This window comes from Columba livia, chromosome 1 (genome assembly GCF_036013475.1).
Source record: "Columba livia isolate bColLiv1 breed racing homer chromosome 1, bColLiv1.pat.W.v2, whole genome shotgun sequence".
In the NCBI taxonomy this organism is placed as follows: Eukaryota; Metazoa; Chordata; class Aves; order Columbiformes; family Columbidae; genus Columba; species Columba livia.
In genome coordinates this window covers 141,267,659-141,286,995 of record NC_088602.1, presented here as the reverse complement: position 1 = coordinate 141,286,995, position 19,337 = coordinate 141,267,659, and the positions used below count along the sequence as shown (strand labels likewise).

General features: G+C 41.9%; 1 protein-coding gene and 1 long non-coding RNA gene across 3 annotated transcripts in view; one reads left to right on the top strand and one right to left on the bottom strand.

Annotated features, from left to right (window-relative positions):
- Positions 1–19,337, top strand: part of LOC102092424 (potassium voltage-gated channel subfamily KQT member 1) — a 492,070-nt gene that overhangs the window by 437,008 nt on the left and 35,725 nt on the right. The window lies entirely within an intron of this gene.
- LOC135575652 (uncharacterized) lies at positions 12–5,218 on the bottom strand. The gene is made up of 3 exons (XR_010466833.1): positions 4,541–5,218; positions 3,714–3,804; positions 12–2,577 (listed from the first exon to the last, which is right to left on the bottom strand). It is a non-coding gene; the product is annotated as an uncharacterized LOC135575652 (long non-coding RNA).

Sequence of the window (19,337 nt, the reverse complement as noted above, 5' to 3'; positions counted from 1 at the left end):
AAAGTTGACTCTCCCCTCTTCACAAAAATTAAAAACAAACAAACAAAAAAAATAGAAGTTGGTGTTTTGCCTGTATTAGGAAAGGAACTTCGGAAAACTGAACAGCCTCTAAAATGAGTGATCAAATGATCTTAAAACCTTAGCTAATGGCCTGACGACTCAGTCAAAACACACCCATCCAAATTCCTTAGGGTGGACATTGGCATGAGATGCCAACACACAGGCACACACCCCCAGTTTTGTCTTCCCTGTCCTCCCAGTGGGTCTGGTGCCCCTGTTTGAGCGTGGTCCCCTGACTGTGAGGCAGCCGTGCGACAGCCCTCTACGAAGGCCACTGAACTCAACCTCCCCTATTGCTCCTTGCTTTGTGTCATGGCTGGGATTTTAAAATACACCCTTTTTTTTTTTGTCAGGGACGAAAACTTAGTTAAAAAAGCATGCCTGGGGAAGGAGGTCCGCTATTGAACTCGCAAGTCCTCTGCTAGGTAATTGCATCACAATGAGATTTAGGGGTTTTTATGCAAAGCTCTCCACCTTGCCCTAGTCCCTCCCAGACTTCCAGCCCCTTCCCCAGCGCCAGCTCCCTTTGGCCAGCCGGTGCTTTCCACCACAGTTGCTAAACAGCCTGCAGACCCTCATGCAGTGGGACAACAGTCATTCCTTTGTCAAGGTCAGGACTTAGGGGCCTGGGGAAGGAATTTGGCTTGTCCTGCGTATGTAGAAAAGTAACAACTTCAATGTGAAGCACAGAAAGTGATACCAGCATCCAAAAAACACTAGAAAAATAAATTCCAGAAGCTAACAATGCGTTGTAGCTTTGGTTCAGTGTTTCACTGTTATTTCTTAAGAGCAAAATAAGCCCAAAACTTTTTTTTTACTTTTTTTCTCTTTTTTTTTTTTTGCTACATGCTGCACAGTATGAGTAATTCAAGGAGAGAATAAAGGCTGGCATTGTATAGCACACTTTCTCATGCACACACAAACCTCCTTCCAGCTTACTGAAGGAATCAAAGGGTGGAGGGAGTGTCTCCAGCGTTTCATGTAAATGACATCTTTTTTTCTCCAGTTTTAATGCCACCATAAACTCAGTGTGATGAAGCATTGATGAATAATGAGCCTATGACACATTGCGCTTTTAGAACAGCTCATATATTTGGCATACACCAGGCCCTGTTTGTGTCATTTTTTACCCGCCCGCCCCCCCCCCCCCCCCGGACTCAGGCACAGATTTGTAAATACTTTTCCCATAACTAAGAAATGCAGTTTTATTTTCACTTCTTGGGAAAGCCACACTGAGGGTCTGTGCAGCTCACACCGGTTGCCCTCTCTCTTTAGGATGCTGTGAGATGGCCAGGTTCAACTCTTGCCATCTGAGCAGGTGTTGTGTACCTGCAGAAGCAGCCGCCCCACCAGGTCAGTAGCCACGCTCCACTGGGAGCCACTGGTCAGGCTGCTGCATCACTCCTACCTCGCCTCACAAGCATGTCACTGTCATCTTCCCTGAAACAGAGTTATGATAGCACTGAGTAGAGAAATTGAGACTCCCCTGTGAAAAAAAATGCAACTGCTTTTTTATCAAAAGGCTTGGAGAAAATTGGGGTTTAAAGATGCATTTTATTAAGAAAAATGCCCTGTTTAGGTATTTTTAGTGCTGTTCTGGATTTCTTGGTAACAAGTGAGCCTATAACTTCTGGATTTAAAACCTCAGTGAGCTGAAGAGATTAAATCCATAGGAAAGAAGCAGTAGATGGTTCGTAAGTCACCAAGTGTGACCTAGCTGACAGAGGGGGACAGGGAGCTACACTGTCAGGTGGGACACAAAAAGCCCTGTTTGTGGATCTCCTGTGGCAGAGGTGTTTCCATCCACATCTGCCAGTCGTACCCATGCCACAGCATCTGTCATTTCAGGTGATCTCAGCTCTCCCTGACAAAAGGGCAGGTCAAAGATGATCTCCTGGCACAGATCTGCTGAAGGGTTAACTTCTGATCTGGCCTCCTAAGGACTTGTGTTCAGCTGCAATGTAGATTTCACCAGCTGAGAACACCTCAAATGGAGAGGCAGAAATAAACCTAACAGTGCTAGAGGCATAGTATGGGCAAGATGTTTTCCCAGAAAAGGAGGAGGCTGGACACAGTCAGCAGTTTTCAAGTTTGATAACTTTCTCATTCTTCGATGTAAGAGTACCAGCAGCATGAAGTTTTGTCTTAAATAAGTCATCTCTAATGTCTAATCCAGTGTATAAAATTTTCTTTCCTTCCTCATTTGCCTTTATCACTTTGTCTATGTTGAGATATGGGACCATACTTTTTTTTTAAACCCATTTTTTTTCCCAATAACTGCTTGTAAGTTTTCAAATACAAAAAAGGACTTCTTCCTGCTCTCCAGAAAGGTCTATAATCGAGGCTGTCAAAGCAACATATGGGTATAAGGAAACTATTTGAATCTTCATTGCTTTGAAAAAACATGTAAACATACCAGTTTAAGATCAGACCACTTTTTCCCCGTGGTTGTGAAGAATCCTACAATGCTTTGTGCAAGGCTGTTCAAGCTGAAAGAGGTGACATCAGATATTCAGCCTGTCAAGAAAGATCATAAGGAAACCTGGATACTGCTGACAAACCATGGGCCTTCCCATCATTTCCAAAGTTAGCAGAGACCCACATTTAGACCCACACATGACACTAGTAAAAATGAATGCCATTTCTCAATTACATTATGCTTATTCCTCCGGGTGACAATCTCTCCGTGGGCGAAATAAGACCCAGTTGTGCAGGACACATTTCATAGCACTGGAGCCCGCTGGCTGTGCTTCAGTCAGGGTTTTTGGGTCACATGCAATTCAGAAACCAGGATGAATCAACCCACTTTATCTCCAAAAAAAAAAAATGAAACAGCCATTACCAGCAATTTTCTCAGTTTCGTAACAAAGCTCCAGAAGATAAATGAGTCAGTTTCTGACATCAGAACTGTCTCTGTTTTTTTCCTCTTTCTCTTCAGGCAGGTTACACAAAGGATTTGAAATAAGGAACTAAATGAGTTTATAGAAATTGTCTTTTCCTGGCAAAAATGTAGCAGTGTTACAGAAACCACATTGATTGAAATTAATTCCTCTGGGAATTACGTTCTTCTAGCAAAAATAACAGCCCCTATAAATTTATCAGTCTTTTCATGCCAATAATTTATATTTTAAAACTTATTTAAAGCTGAGGTTGTGTCTGAGGCTAATTATTTGCTTCTAGAAACAGATAAAGCTAAAAGCATGTTGGTAATCTGCTTCTAGTCATTCTGTACCAACCTCCTTTGGCCCCATACAAATCTGGTCAATGATAAATTTGGCAGCTCAGTTTTGAGTATTGGCTCAAACTCGGCTGATCTGAATGCTCTTTTTAAAACAAAAACAAAATCAAAACCAACTCCTCCTTTACAAAATACATGGTCACTATTCACTCCAGGCTGACTGGTTAGGCTGAAAAAGGGTTAAATCCCAGTTTTGCATGATCATATTAAGTGCTCCCATTTTATTTGCCTCCTTGATTTTATGTCAGGCACATGCCCATGCTGAAACTACAATACAGATAGTGTCTGCATCTCTGACAAAGATTAGGCTTTCATCCTTGGTATCTGTTTTCGTCCTCAGAGATTTTTAATGTTTTTTAGCAGGGAAAAATATCAGTTTTGGCTTTGGAGTGCTTTAGGATGACCCAGCCCTTACCATCATGAAGCCTTTTGAGAGATATTTTGGGATCCAGATCCTGGCTGTTGCTCCATGGGGATCTATGTCTTCTCAAACAGGTTTCCAGTGACTGTCATGGGAAATATAATAATGTGCAATAACAATGAGCAAAATTCCACATTCACCCTAGAGACCATGGCTTGATACTTTCAGAGGAGCGGTGGTTGAGTGGAAGAGACATTCATGTGATCACACCATCCAGAGCATGTAAGATTTCAGCTCAGCATGGTGACAGGATGGTGACACCATTCCATTTCACCTGCAAAACTCTGCCAGAGGAGTTGTCTTTAATTACCACAGACCTTAAGCTTTGTCTGGATTTGAAATCAGACTAGAGTGGTTGCTTCTCCATTTTCCTTAAAACTTTTTTTGCAAGGAGCTCCTCACAGAGTATTTATTATCTTCAGGTACTGGGGAGCCTGCAGAGAGTTTTAGATCTCCTCCTATGCTCCACCCCTGCAGCACTACTTGTCCTAAACAACTTAAATAAGAGGTACTTTGAACTTCTTTTTCACATGTGATATGTTAGCACCAGATACTGAAGTAACAGTTTTTCCATCTTTGAGTGTCCTTTTCTTTAGTCTTCAGCTATCATCCTTTGCTGGACAGCATTTTACATGTTTGGCTTTTTTTCTTGCAATGGTGTATATTATTAAAAGTCATAATTTGCCAATGGCTACCTAACTTCACACACAGCATCTCAAACAACCTACTTTTCCTCACATTAGAAGTTTGGCAAGGAAACACATCAGATGGCTGATAAAGAATCATTTTATAGGGGTGGCAGAAGTAGCCTCGGAACTTACCGTTAGGTCTTTGGATTACAATGTAAACTTAAAATTTTCCCAGAAGATCAGGGAATTCACAGACATAGTGAACTTGCCATTGTCACTTGCATAAAGATTAGAAGATGAATTGGTAACTGTCTGATCCAAAGTCCACTGAAGCCAGTAAAGGCTATAAAGAATCAAAGACAATAAAAATGCAAAGAGTACTGACAGCCAGGATATTATTATCCTTTTTTTCATAAAACAGTTCCATCAACTCTTTCATTTATGCTCCACAGCATATAAACAAACATACCATAGCATATTTTTCTGTCCTTGCAAAAACACTTCAACAGAATAACATCAAATCATCAGTATCAATCAATCCATTAATTTCAGCTGAGCTACGTAAAGACTTAATTTTGTACTGAAAGACTTAGTAGTAATCTAAGACTGCAAAACAGCATCCTATTAATAAATCACAGCTGCAGATGAGAGACTGGGCTTATGATGGGCAAAGTAAGAATTAGCAACTTTCAACTGTCCAATGCATTATGAACTTACTTGAATTTAAGGTACTTACACCACCTCTATGCAAGCTGTAAAGTACTCTGATGCAACTCAGACAAGATTATCAGGCAGCCACCAGCACTTGAGAGCAAGTGGTATTTAACCAAGAGGAGGTACAGTGGCCTCTCTGATTCCAGCTATGTGTGATTCCAGTTTTTCTGTCCAGAAATCTTGCTCAACTGAAAAAAAAACACGATGTTGGCCATTTGCCAGTGCCTTTATATAAGCCAAGTCAGAGCTACTGCTACAGCCCATACAGTGACATCTACACAACCCAGAGAAATCTCGCCATGCGTTACAAGTCACTGGTGCGGTACATGCACAGGGTAAAGTCACTGCGTAAGTCACACATGCTTACGTCTCTCTAGGAAATCCCAGGGAATGATAAGGGAGTCTTGCCCTCAACCCTGTACAAAACAGCTTGATTTTACCTCTACCCCAAAGCCTAACAAATAGATGGCCTTTGTCTGATGCCCTGGAGGGCAAATGCAAGCTAATAAAAGCTTGAGTCCACAGAGATAACGTATAATTGTAACTGGTTTTGGGGTAATGGTCTTCCAGATTATCTCATTATTCTCTTTGAACTGGCTTTGAATTACACTTTTTCAATTTTAGATAAAAGTGAACCAGTGGTTTTGCAGAATTAGCAAACTAAGTTAGATTGAATAGTTAGAATTAATGGGTGCTTTGATTTCATCATTTCTCTTTAACCTTGAAACCAGCAATCAGGCAGCAAAACCATTTTTTCCCTTGTCATGTTTTATTTCTCCAGCTGTCTTTCTCCATTCTATTCCCTCAGCCACTTCCTTCTGGTTTGTCCACAGACTAATAATTCTACCAGACTTCGACCATACAGCATTTCCTTGACTTCTAATTCACAGGTGCTCTCTAGAACCTCAGCCCGCACATCACAGTATATTCAGTATTTGAGTGTATTTGTTTTTAGGATTAAGTCAAAATACCTCTGTTGGTGGTGATATAACCAAACAGTAGTTCTGCCTGTACTTTTTTTGATCTTATTCTGAATCCATTTTAATGGCCATTAGTGAAACTGCTCTGTTGTGGCATCTGAATGAACAATAACCATCTCCATTTACCTGCTGAAGGCAGGAGCTCTCACCAACTTGCTTTTGCTCCAATGGCTTGCATGAAGCAGAAGCAATCTCTGAGGACCTCTCACACACATTCTCCCTTACCCTCAAGCAGATATGGCACCCCAAGCAAACCTAAATCAACCATTCTCAGTCATGCTGGACTAATGGGCATGCAGCAGTTCTGAAATGAATCTTGCATAAAACCAATGAGTCTGACAGCCCTGTGTTAATATGGCTATCTAAGACAGCTATAGATTATGCACCCAGCCTCACCAACCAGTTTAAAAAACACTGATCTACAACTGTTAAGGACACAGATCTTCTTCTGGTGGAGGGAGAGAACCACACATCACAGGTCCTTTCTTACTCTGTCACCAGAACTACTGTACACGTGTAATACAGACAACTTAAATGAGCGTGCAGTCTGGTACCAAGATTACTGCAAATAAATGTCTGATGTATATATGGGTGATATGTGAAACAGCCTGGGTTATACAAATATGGCATATAGACTAAATGTGTCTTTTCATTCATTTATCATGTAGTTCACGTCAGTCCACACCAATCCTCTCTCTGCTTTTGTCCAAAGAGGACACACGAATTATAGCAGTGGCAAAAGCTGCCACAAGAGCAACATATGGTCCCAACACTATATTTTGCAAGAGCCCCACAATCCCTTTGCTTCCTTTTCAATCTCACACATTCATCAGAAGATGTGGGAGGAATCACAGTTCACCAGGACAACTCACATCTGGTGTCAGGTGAATTGTCACATAGGAAAGGCCTTTCTGTGGCTGAATTCCTTGGCCAAGAGCATTCTGCCAGAGTGCCACATGCCAGTACTAGGTACGGCACTACTCAGCCTGGTACCCCCCTTCAGGATGCTCTTCTAGGCCATGCTCAGTGCACAGCACTGGAAAGCAGCTGCGAGGACTTGTGGGGCTCATGTCTAACCCATGGCTATGTCTGCAGGGCTGCACAGGCACAATCTTGAAGCTGGGCTGGTAAACCAACACACCATTCGTCTGTGTTCCTAATCTGATGGCAGGTCCACAGGGCTGCTTTTGGTGAACTCCAACTGATGGTCGTCCAGAGAAAGACTCAGGCATCTGTAAGAGTCTTTGCTGGTAGAAAACTGCTGTTGGACAGGCAAGGCAAATCCAGGACTCACACAGCCCTGACCTGCCCTTCAGTGTAGCAGCCCTTGTATAGATGATAAGCAGAAAAAGTACGAATGGTAAGAGGCATGCCTAAGGGAATTCAAAACCTACCCAAAGGCTCAGGAGTAGGAAAGGTGAAACCAGCATGGCTTTGTTCTTCTCACCAGTACCATTTTTCCTCCCCACTATTCATGATTATTTACTAACTTCCATCGCCTAGGGGAGAATTTGGGGCAATAGTCAGTCACCTCTGAAAGGGCTGAAATCTAGGGGCTGTTTATCAGATTAAAACTTGGCTTTTCTTTGCTCATCTTTTTTTTTCTTCTTTTTCCTCCCCAATATTTATTTGAAAAAGTGTTTTGGCAGGATTTACAGTCCACAAAGCCCTTCAGACTCAGAGAGAAAAAAAAAATCTCAGGTGCTACTTAAGAAATTCCTCATTTCTAAACCTCAGTGGATTAAAGTTTTTTTTCCTAATGATCTGTGTGAGTGCTTTTGTGTAGAACTTTGAATAACTTTATTGATTACATTCTGCATCATACAGGTCTCTGGACCCTTATTCTTATTTTTTAAAAAAGCTTCTATAAAGACATACAGTACCAGAATGGATTAGTGCATTAGCCCTTGCCTTTGCAGACTTAGTTGCAATCCAGACAGGATTTGGATGAAGAAAGTCTTACCAGGCAGGATCATGCTTCTCAATGGAAAATGTTTCCATACTGAAAAATGGAAAACATAATATTTAGCACAATTTAGGCTATTTGATACCCTTTTCTGTGCTGAGGCACAGGGGTGGCTACAGGAACAGCACAAGCAGTTGTCACTGAGATGCTTCCACAGAACTGTCTCAGAACTATGATAGTTTTCACAAAGAGCTTTCTCAGAAGAAGAGAAAATAAAGCACTTTACCAAAGCTGTGTGGGAGGCTCCAGCTGGCAGAACAGAAGTTACAGGTGAAAAATGAAGTTTATTGGCAGAGTGCTTGAGTCTGACTGAAACAGCAGCACAGTGCCCACAGTTTTCTCTTTCCTCTGACACTGTCTCCATAACTATTTTCTTCCTGATATCTCCCAACACAAGGGTCTTTCACATAAGCAAACAGATGAGAATGGGAATACAAGTTTTGGTTTAAAATTACCTGCAAGACCTTCACTCTGTTTTTAGTAAGGAAACAGGATTTCTGTCTAAAACCAGACTCTCCACCCTCCCTTTCTACCCTCCCTTGTCCTTTCCACCTGTTTAGATGTTTTCACAGTGGGATAACACATTCATTCCCTCCAGACCAGGGCTCAGCTGTCAGGAATGGAAAATAAAACCAGAGTTTGCAGAGTATTTTTAGCCCAGAGAAAATAAAGCGGTTGCAAATACCATACACCCACCGGCTCCTCCGGCTTATAGAGATCCGTGCCCAGAAAGAAAGGAAACCGCAAGACCAGGCTGAACCCATTGATTTGATATCAGTGCCAAGTATTTTGCAGTGACTCACCCAACAATCCCACCCTTCTTTTTCTGTCCGTTTAAAGGTGTCCACACCAGAAGTCACATCATCTGGTCTTTCCCATCTTTGTGGCACTGGTGCTTTCACTACCATATATGCACTTAGCTGGCCTTAGCCCATTACTCTGATCCCTTTGTACAAGATAATCTGTTGATGACTGGCTAATCAGCAGGTTGCAGATGGGTCTCCTGTTTCCCTCTGATCTCACAGCTCTCAAGGGACTGGCCTTCTGAGAAGAGAGAGTGCGTAAGGGGATACAACACTAAACAGATGACACATATTTTAGATCCACCTAATGGCTGCTCCTGGTTTCCAGACTCACCAAATGCCATTTGTTTTTAACAAATGGCCACACAAGCTGTGGAGATGATATTTTAAAAATGTCTTTGAAAGGCCTGACTTGCCTCCAATGGCATTTGCAGCATGTGTGCCCCTCACAGTAGTCCTCTGTGCTGTCAATCTGCTCCCACTGCAGGTAAAAATTAAATATTCTGAAAAAAAATATTATAAACTGACAACAAAATGGATTTAGGCAAAGCCCATGCTCAATAGGAGAGGTAGTTTAAGAGCCAAAAAGAGGAGGATCTAGATCTCTACTAGCACCTATGATTAGGTCTGAGCATCCTTGGACTGTGAGCTGTAAGCAGTTTATGCTGAAGTTGTAGAAAAGCGGTGATTTCTTCATCGCTGCATTGGCTGTGCAGCATCATGTATGCAAGAGCAACACTGACAAAACTGTAATAGAAAGCTGCTGAAAGGAAGTTACAAATCCTGAAATATCCTTTATGCAAATTTTTCCAATTTTCTGTTTCTGTCCCAGGAAAATCTGAAGATTTTGTTCAGCTGTCTAGGTCAACATCCACTGCACATCTCAGACAGGACCCCTGTAGAGCAGCAAAAGGCATCCTAGTTCAGCTTTGCAGCTTGTGTGCAGTGGTCATATTATTTATACAAAAACATATAAAACCCACCACATGACAAGGCCTGCTCTTCTGCACTTGTGCCAAGGGGCTCAGCACAGATCCCACCCATCCTATTCTACCTTCCAAAACAGAGGAGCGTTTCCATATGCACATATTTTTGGGGAGGGCAACAGCTGGCCCAGAAAGAGCCAGCACCATGACAGCAATTTAACAGTATAGATGATCAGGTCCCCAGGCTTAGCCCTGTGTTATAAGTACAGGCCACTGAGCCTCAGGTGTGTAGAGTGTGTTGGACCCATTGCACACACCAAAACATTAAAGCAGGGAACACCCTCTAGGTCTCACAAGGACCATACTTATTATGAAGGCATCACAAACAGCTCAGACATATACTTCTGTCCAAGAAATCCTGGAAAGAATTATGGCAACTCCTTTGGGAGCCATTGAACTCTCCTCCTCCATCTCCATTTACTTAGTTATCATCAGCATGCTGTTAGGGGTTCACTTAGTAGTAGGAGTATTCCCAACAGACCTCCTTAAAAAGCACTTTCTATTTATGACTGAAAAGCAGCTGCTGATAATACTGCCTTAAGCTGGCCATTTTGCCTCTGGCTTCTATAGGTTCCACATTTTTTCTATCCAGCCAGCACAATAAGCATTTTGGCTTCCATTGTCTGGGATTTCCAAAAATGCCTAGCACTGACCTAACTGATCTCACTGTAACCAACACTGTGTTTTCTTTTCCCCTTCTTCTTATTCTTGAAAAGATGGAGAATTTGCAAATAAAAGATCATCTGCAAAGTTAAGACTAGCACACGGTTATTCCAGTAGCTGACACACTGCTACATGAATGCTGACTGTTTAGAGTAAATATAATCCAAGTTTATTTTCTACAAAATATTTAGCACGTTATCTCTGGAAGTTCAAGTTATAACTGCTATGATTTGCAAGTAATTCAAGGAAGCAGTTATACTAATCCATTCAGTTTGGGGGTGGTGGAGAGAGGGGAGGAGAGACAGGGAAAATACGTTCCTCAAGCTTTCAGTCCTTCTGCAGGGAAGTGAGTAACATATGCCTGGAATTATCTACTAGCAAGTGCTTTAACCCTCCCCACATCTGGCAATATTGCTGCTAATTTGTAACAAATTCCATGGGAATTAGGCTTTTTTTCTTTTAGTGAGACTCAGATGAGGCACCCCCACCAAACCGATCAGATTTACCCAGCTTGGATCCAGGGTGTCAGTAAAGAGCCATCTAGACAACTCTGTTTCAGGACTGCTGGCCTCTTCTTAGAAATTACCAGAGGAAATAAAGAAATCACAACAAAATAAGGAAAAAGTCGACAATGTGAGCCAGATTATTAAAAGGCAAAATCTCTGTTTATCAAAAGATATATATTTTATTGTAATGAAGGCCAGTCTAAAACACTGGCTTTCGGTGTTATTCCAGCTCTGTGAACCCAGGGGCCAGTATCCACTGAAGACTATGCTACAGCAAATTCAAGCACACAAGTCTAAACTAAGAAATCTTGGTTTTCTCTTTTAAGCTCCAAGGAGCCCAATAAGAAATCCACAGACCTCAAGTGAGCCTACCAACCACAGCAGAAAAATATCTAGTATGAAGTAACTTTGGCAAAAATCTGCCTACAGGTCATGAGAGAGGAAAGCACTGATTTCTTCGAGAGTGACTTTTTGCCCAGATGGTCCTTCTTAGCAGTCTCACAAAAATCTTTGGTACAATTTCCTGTTATTTGCAGGGTGGAAGAGAGAAAAAAAAAAAGGGCATTTTTATTCAGGGTACACATGCCCAAAGCCTTCTATTCAAAGTCTATATCCACTGAAATTAGTGATAAACTCAGAGTGACTACAATAGCAGCCTTCAGCCGACACTGAGTGCTTCTGAGAAGTCCCGTCTCTGTGCCAGGAAAACTGGCGAAACAGTAAATTTTGTAACTTTGACAGGGGCACTCTGGATGCTGACTGGAGCTCAGATGTTAGTATTTGTGTTACACAACATGAAGACGATACACTTCACAGATGAGCATGAACAATTTCGATACCTCTATTCAGCAAGATGTGCACTTAAATACTTGCTTACAGCTGCTAAAAATCTCATTTTCCAAGAGCTCTCAAAACAAGTTTAAGGGCTACTCAGCCATGACTTGGATGTTCAAAATGGTATTTGGAAGAATCTCAGTTGTTCTGTGATGGAGAACAGATTTTCGTTGACTTAGCCTAGATAGACGCTTGAATCAGATGGCTGCAATTGGATTTCTGCTTTCTTGGAAGCTGGGCATTTGCCTTGGCTTGCAGTAACAGCTCCTAGGTACCTGGTCCCACATGTAAGAAGGTAAATAATTGACAGATGGTTTTCTTTATGCAGCTAAGTAATAACTTTCAACATTATGTCAGGAGAGATTAGGAGGCAGGGGAAAAATTCATTGAAGAAAGTTTGGGCTCAAGCTGCTGCGATGTTGTTACCCAGCATCCCCGCCACGCCAACAGCAGCAAGCGGATTCTACGGGCGCCTAAAGGTGCTCGTTATAGAGGGTGTTTACAGGTGTGCCATTATCAAGTACTGATATAAAATACTACTGCAGAAAATCGTGTTTAATAAGCTCCAGCTGCCTGCTAAATTAAAACAAAATTCCTGCAGCAAATAGTCAGTTTGAAAAACAAGCAGTAGTAGGACTGAAACAAAGGAGCTGAGCATGAAAAGAACCTTGAATGAATCAAGCTGCAGTTTGGAAAGTATAGCAAATGGATGTTTTACTAGGGTTTTGTTGTTTGGGTTTTGTTGTTTTTTTGTTGTTGTTTTTTTTTAATACCGATACTTGCCTCTGCCAGCACAAGTAGCTGCTGAGACCACAACCTGTCTTCTTTTGCCTTTGTATTCCTCCATGTGCCTGTAGACTGTTTCTGTGAAATCGTAGGCTGTATCACAGGGTGTGCTTGTAAAACTCAGTAGTTTGCAGAGGTGTAATAATGTGTTTCATTTCAAAGCAGAACTTAAAACAGAAATACAAACGCAAACAGCAAGGCCTGGCAGCATCTTTCCTCTCCCACTCTGAAGAGCTGGTTGTCCTGCTTCCCCTCCCAATTTTCTGTTGGCTCAGTGCCTCCCCAGCTGGCAAAAACCAGGGCAATTAACCCTTTCTTCGTAAGGCCAAATGCTAACAAGACCTAGCTGGCTTTCAGCAACAGAACAAAAGAGCGTTGATCACCAGACCTGCAGGGCTGTACACTGCTCCATCACCCTGCAGCAGGCACCCCTGCTTTCTCCTCGGCTTGCACAGCACCTACCCCAACAGCCCCTGCTCCGTTCTAGCTCTCCTTCAATAAAACAAAATAGCAAAATAAGTACAACCTATGTGACCTGAAGGGCCCTTAACTTTCACTTCGTGGAAGGGAAATCTGGATTGAGAACATCCAGGCTAATTTTTCTTGTTCATTTAAGGAACACCCGAAGGGACTATCAGTTGCAGAAGAAGGCAGAGAGACCCATGCTGGCTTTAAGTGAACTGGTTTGGGTACAAGAAGCAGCACAGCTCTATACCGGATAATTCACTGTTGTTTCCTGTCTAAAAAAAAAAACAGAACTTGCCTTCTCTCTCATTTTCTTTTCAGGAGGCCTGGCACACCTGGGGCTACCATAAAGCCAGACTTCATTTCTTTTATCACAGTCTTCCTGTAAGTGCTGCCCATATATAGTGAGCTTTCTCAAAATGCTTTCTCAGGGCAAGATAGGATTTTTGGACATGCACCTTCATTTCCATTGTTTTCCATGATTCCATGAAAGATTTTAGACTGGAGGTGTGTTTAGAAGGCCAGCTTTTTGTTATTCCCATAGACTCCACTGGAGTAACAGACTTGCATCTTCTATCAAAGCTGACTAAATGTGTTCTATTACAGCTGTGTACCAGCAAAGCACAGCAATGAATCAGTTTCCATCCCATCATCTATCTACACAGCACTTTAGTTGCTCATAACTCTCTCAAGCAAATTTTATTGGATCAAAAGTGTCCATTCTGTTGATTTTTGAGTATCAGGAAAACTGGTGTAGCTTACTTATGCTTCAGAAGGCAAACAAGCAGACGTGTAATTGTGCCTTAGATGCCAACACAAATGCTGTGTGTTTATTGTAATGGTTGGACATACTGGCAATATGTTTTGAGTATATTAGTGAAATGTAAAAAGCAGATTAAGTATGCAGAAAACTGGTTGAGTAGCTTTGAAGTTGTGACAATAACAGTTTACATACGTGGTAAAAATTTCTGTTACTTTTCTTGGGTTGGTCCAAATTCAGGGGGCTGCATGTTGCACACTTGGTAGAACTTGCTAATCAGTTTTTCTGTTTCATCTGAAGTACTTTTGACTTTGGGGGCAATTGTGAAGCAAAATAGAAACAAGGAACAGCACACTCTAAAGATGTTTAAGGTAGTCAGGAACAGTGTACTCTTGGACGCAAGGCTAACCTGAGACACGAGCAGAGCTGCCTTTTTTGCTTCTATGTTTGTCTTCACCCAGGCTTAATAATACTTTCTAAAAATCTCTTGAGACTTCGTAAACTTGTTAAGTCTGTCACCTCTCAAGGTGGCTCTCTCATAATCAAATCCAACCTGATGAGAATTTTAGGTATTTGCTGAATCTGTGTAGTGTGTTCCAGCTGATCATCTTTCAGAGATTTCAATAAAACTTTCCTGTGATATTCAGTAGCTTTACATCTCTCCCGTTGTTCCCCTGGCAGCAGCTACACAGCTGGGACTTCCCGCAGTGGTGAGGCTCTGCTGTCAGGATTAAAAAGACCCTTTATAGACTTCAGAGAGTCAAGGGGGGCAGGACTACATTTGTCAACCTTTTTTTTTTTTTTTTTCTGTTTGCTTTCACATTTTGCAAATTGATAGAGCTGAGGACTTCCATAAACCTGTCTTAAATTGAGTCCCTCCAAGTTATTTCTTAGTCCTGAGTCCTGTCCTATATTTTCTTTTCATAGCTGAGCATTCCCTTCCAGCCAAGATGGTGAAAAAGAGGTAAATCTTCGAGCACCTTTCCCTTAGTTTAGTGGGTAGGAAAGAGTACAATTCCCCAGCAGGAGCAGCATGTGGCCTCCCAAATCCTCTTGTCCCTGTGATGATACAACTGATGAGGTTGACAGAGGCAGAAGCAATACCACCCAGTCTCGTGGGTCCGTGGACTTCATGCTCCTTCGCTGCATCTGATAGCAGAATGGCTTAAAAGCCCCCACATGCCACCTTCCCAGACAGCTTGGCCAAAGGGCAGGTCAGACTGAGATAGTTCATTCCCTTCTCCTTGATCTTTCCCTTTTCCTTGATCTTCAAGGCTTCACAGGAAGCCTTTGAAGCAGTGCTTATAAGGGAAAGAGCTGCTGTCTTAGGTTTAGAACCTCACAAATTACATCCATCTTTTACTCAGCTCAAGATGTTCAGTTGAACAATAGGCACAGATAGCAAAGACTCATTAAGGCCCTTTTCTCCAAGCACCAAGTTGGAGTATATCCAGGTTTTCGAAGGCTGGACATCACTTAGCCAATCTGCATCCTCTAGAGCATCTCAGAGGCAGACATTTAGCCTGTTAGTCTTCATATTCCTTGAAGATTTCAGACACATGACTCCTGACCATTTTTCAAATGTTCTTCAGATTCAGTTTGCAGAAAAAATTCTAAATTATTTCTTTCTCCAGGAAAATATGTTACAATATTACTTGCCCTCCCAGAGCCATTTCTTATTTCTTTGAACTTTTTTCTTTAAAAGTAGGAGAAATAGACTGTAAAGAAGTGTAAATTTCCATTCAACTGAAAGGGTATATTTCAAATGCTGCATAACATTTTCTAACAGAATAAACAGAATTAATATTTCTTTTTGCTTTCATCTTAAGAATTTATTATAAGTGCCAAGAGATAATTCAAGCACAGATTAGGCCATCAGCATCAGAAAAGAAATTCAAAAGTATAGGTGGGAGATTTTGAAGGACAACTGTGATTTATAATTTGTGATTTATAAATTGTGATTTATAAACTGTGATTTACAACGTGACTGTTCTTTCATCGCATACTTTGTATTGTTTTGGTATCTCCATCTTGTTCAATTTGAATTTAATCTTATGTCATGAAGCCATTTGTTTATTTGCAAAATTTTATTAAAATCTCTACATTAAGTGGAAACAGTATTATGGTATTTTTTGAGAACTATGACATTAGATCTTCAGATCTAGATGTTCTAAATGAAGTTAAACGAGGTCTTGCAAAGATATTTCTTGATTGCTCATTTTTTTATGAGAGCTGCTCATATTAGGGCTCTCACAATATTTGCTTTATTATCTCCAGTTTCTAGTAACCACTTTCAGCTGGGATTCCATTTGAGACTTTGATCATTCATGGAGCTTGTACGGCAGAATAAAAAGGAAATATGGCCACTTGGAAAGAAAATACTTCAATAAAAGAAAATTCATTCTATAGGTGGAGGTGTTTGGACTGAGCAAAGAAAGTCAGACCTTTCAATTATGTTTGGATTTGGACAAAATGTTACTGCCTGAAAATCATTCCCACTTGATGAGAGACCTGTGAGTGATAGATTTATGCATCAAGTCCAGCTACTAAAAGACAAACAGCTTTAACACTTTAAAGTATTTCCACTATTAATGTCTGCATTGGTTTCAGCAGACACAAGGTAATGCATACACAAGGTGTATGCATTAGTGGCTTCAATAATTTTGAACAGTATCACTGTGGTCTGTGATGCTCATCCTTTGTTTCACAAGGAGGACTACAGTCAACACCAGTCTTCACAAAAATGTAATTGTTAGTGGACATTGGGAGGAACATTACTCAAGGAACAGCTCCTCAGGTATAACCAGACTAGACCATGGGACATTTACTGTTTCACTGTGTCTGCCATCTGTTCATCAAGGCCAGTTCCCACAAGCACACTGGCCTCAGAGGACATGACATTATTTAGGGTGCTGTGTCATGGTCATGGACAAACTCCTGTTTCATCATAGTTTTAGATCACCACCCTCAGCTGCAGGGCATTTTACTGAGTCTTTACTGGGATGCTTCGGATCCCAGTGCTAGCAATCTGGCAGCTATCACCAGCCCAAAGTCACTTCCAAACCATATGTTTGGGCACTACATGAAATATGTGGCTTTCAGCTAGCAAAAGCATGAGCAAAGCTCTCTCCATGCTGAGTTTCAATATTGCACTGTTTTCCCATAGTTCTGAAAACTGAGCTTGCACTGGCCCATTAGCTGAGTGGTGAGACTGAATTTTATCCCATGTCTGAGCTTCTGGCTCGTGTTTTGACCAGCCACAAGACCACTCATGGGACATTGTTGGGGTAAGAAGGACTCCTTAAAAGACTTTACAGCCTAGAGAGAGGATCAGTGCAGCAGACATCACCTGTGCTTTCATCTGACCCGCAGTAACTGGGGTGAGGTGGAAACTGGGAGGCAGATGCTAAGACACCAGAGTGTGTCCTTGTGCTGCCTCACAGGAGAAGCATCTCCCCACAGGTCAGCCCCAGCCTCAGACATCACCACCTCAGGAACACAGGAGGTAATCTAGCCTCTTCATAGCCATTACACATGCACTAAATAAAACAGCAACTTGTGACATGGAACTTGTCTCCCTAAATGATTTTGTTCGGATGTATTAACACAGCGCTGGCCAGTGTGCAACTGCTGCCAAGCCCTCACCCTCTCCTTCCACCATTTAGCCTCCAACAAAACATATGCTAGTGTTGTTCTAAGTAGGATATCTTAATGCAACACACACATACACGGGATCCCTTTAGATTCTGGTTTATATCTTCAATGAGAACCTTGTCAGCGGTAAAAATACATTTTGGTCTGGTCACTAAGCTAAAGATTTTTTTTTCCTCTAATTTCATACACAGTTATTAAAAGAGCCAGGACTTTTGGCAGTGACATTGTGCAGTTCCGTCAGCTAATCCCTCCTCGCACATACAAGTTAAAAAATGATTAATTAAAATCCATCCTGGCTTGTATAATTAACATATTTAAACAATTTGAAAATGGACATGCTTTTCATTGTTGTCTGCTTTGCAATGTGATGCTTCACCAGAATGAAAGCAAGTGGAATGTTAACAGGGCTAGGATGTTAACTACCTAAATCTGAGCCTCCCCCCAAGCTCAGTAACTAGCTACAAGCATGAGCATCTGGAAGTGACAAACAGATTCTTACAAGGCATTACACTGAATTAATCCAGTATTAGTGGTTGCATATATCAGGGTGTCTACATCAGCTCTTCAGTTTTGGTTGAACACAGTGCTCTTCATTAGCTGCCTTGCACTCCTGGGTGAGTGTTGTTGGGCACTGTTGGACTGCTGGTAGCATTTGATCCTGGGACTAATTCCATCATTTAACACTGGGAGTCATCCCATGATTGCCATCTCACTAGTAAGTACACAAACCACTTCTTAGGGCTGGGCTGGGGAATTGGTAGCAAAGGCTTCCAAGTCTGCTGGATAGTAAGTTTTAAAGGAACACACAAATATGACAGGTTCTCTGGCATCTGAGGACCCATCTGGTTTGCTACTGCCAATGCCTGTGATGTTCTTCCCAAGAGAACTTTTGTCTGAGAGGCAGGGCCAGAGCAGAGGTTTGGGAGATGCCATGTGCTTTAGGTAAGTGAGAACATGGCTGAGTGTTTTCATGAGAACATGGAGAGAGCAATTAAATGCTCACTGCTGGGAAGATAAGGGTGTGCATTTAGTGTTCTAGTTTGCAGGGGGTTGTGCAGAAGGAAGGTTACATGGGCTATCTGGAAACTAGGGTATGGAAAGTAGGATGGTGAATGGACATCCTAGAAATCAAAGAGGGCTGCTGCTACCATTGCCAATGGTGGTGTAGACAATGTGTTTGGGACTCCTGCATTTGTCTAAGTCCTTCCTTGATACAGAGCACTCTGGCCATACTAGCCCTGTTCAGTGTAGCACTAGCAGCCTGACCTTGTCGCTAACAAAGGTATTTCTGTGGATTTAAATTGGTTTTTTGTAGGTATATCTAGAACTATAAAGACTTTAGGCACCCAGAGTAAGACTTCAGCACCTCTGACTCAAAACTTAGACACAGCACCCACAGCTTTGTACACAGAACTGTACAAATGTACTTACATCTGTGCTCCGGGGTGTGCCCAGCAGGGCCTCTGTCTTGACAGGACTGTGCTGCTCAGTGCCTGCCTCATAGTTAAGCTCTCTCATGACCACAGATGTGGCATTTTTGTACGTATTTCACACAAACGACTCAATTCATTCAGCGATCTCTGAGCAAGCCAATTGAATGATGCTCTGTATGAAATGCTGTGGTCAGTGTGGCTTTCCTTCATAGCCCAGAGGGTGACAGCGGTGGCATGACTCCTGCTTTAACAATGACTATATTCCTTTGGGTACAGGCAATCTGACTTCAGCTCTTGTGGGGGGTCAGGCGTATATAATATTTTTCCCCTCCAAGTGTCACACTCGCTGGACTACACCGAAAGGGTAAGGTCATTCCCGGCCTTTTTGCTCAGCCTACTCCACGTGACTACCAGCAATGAAAGATGCATTTAGCTGGAG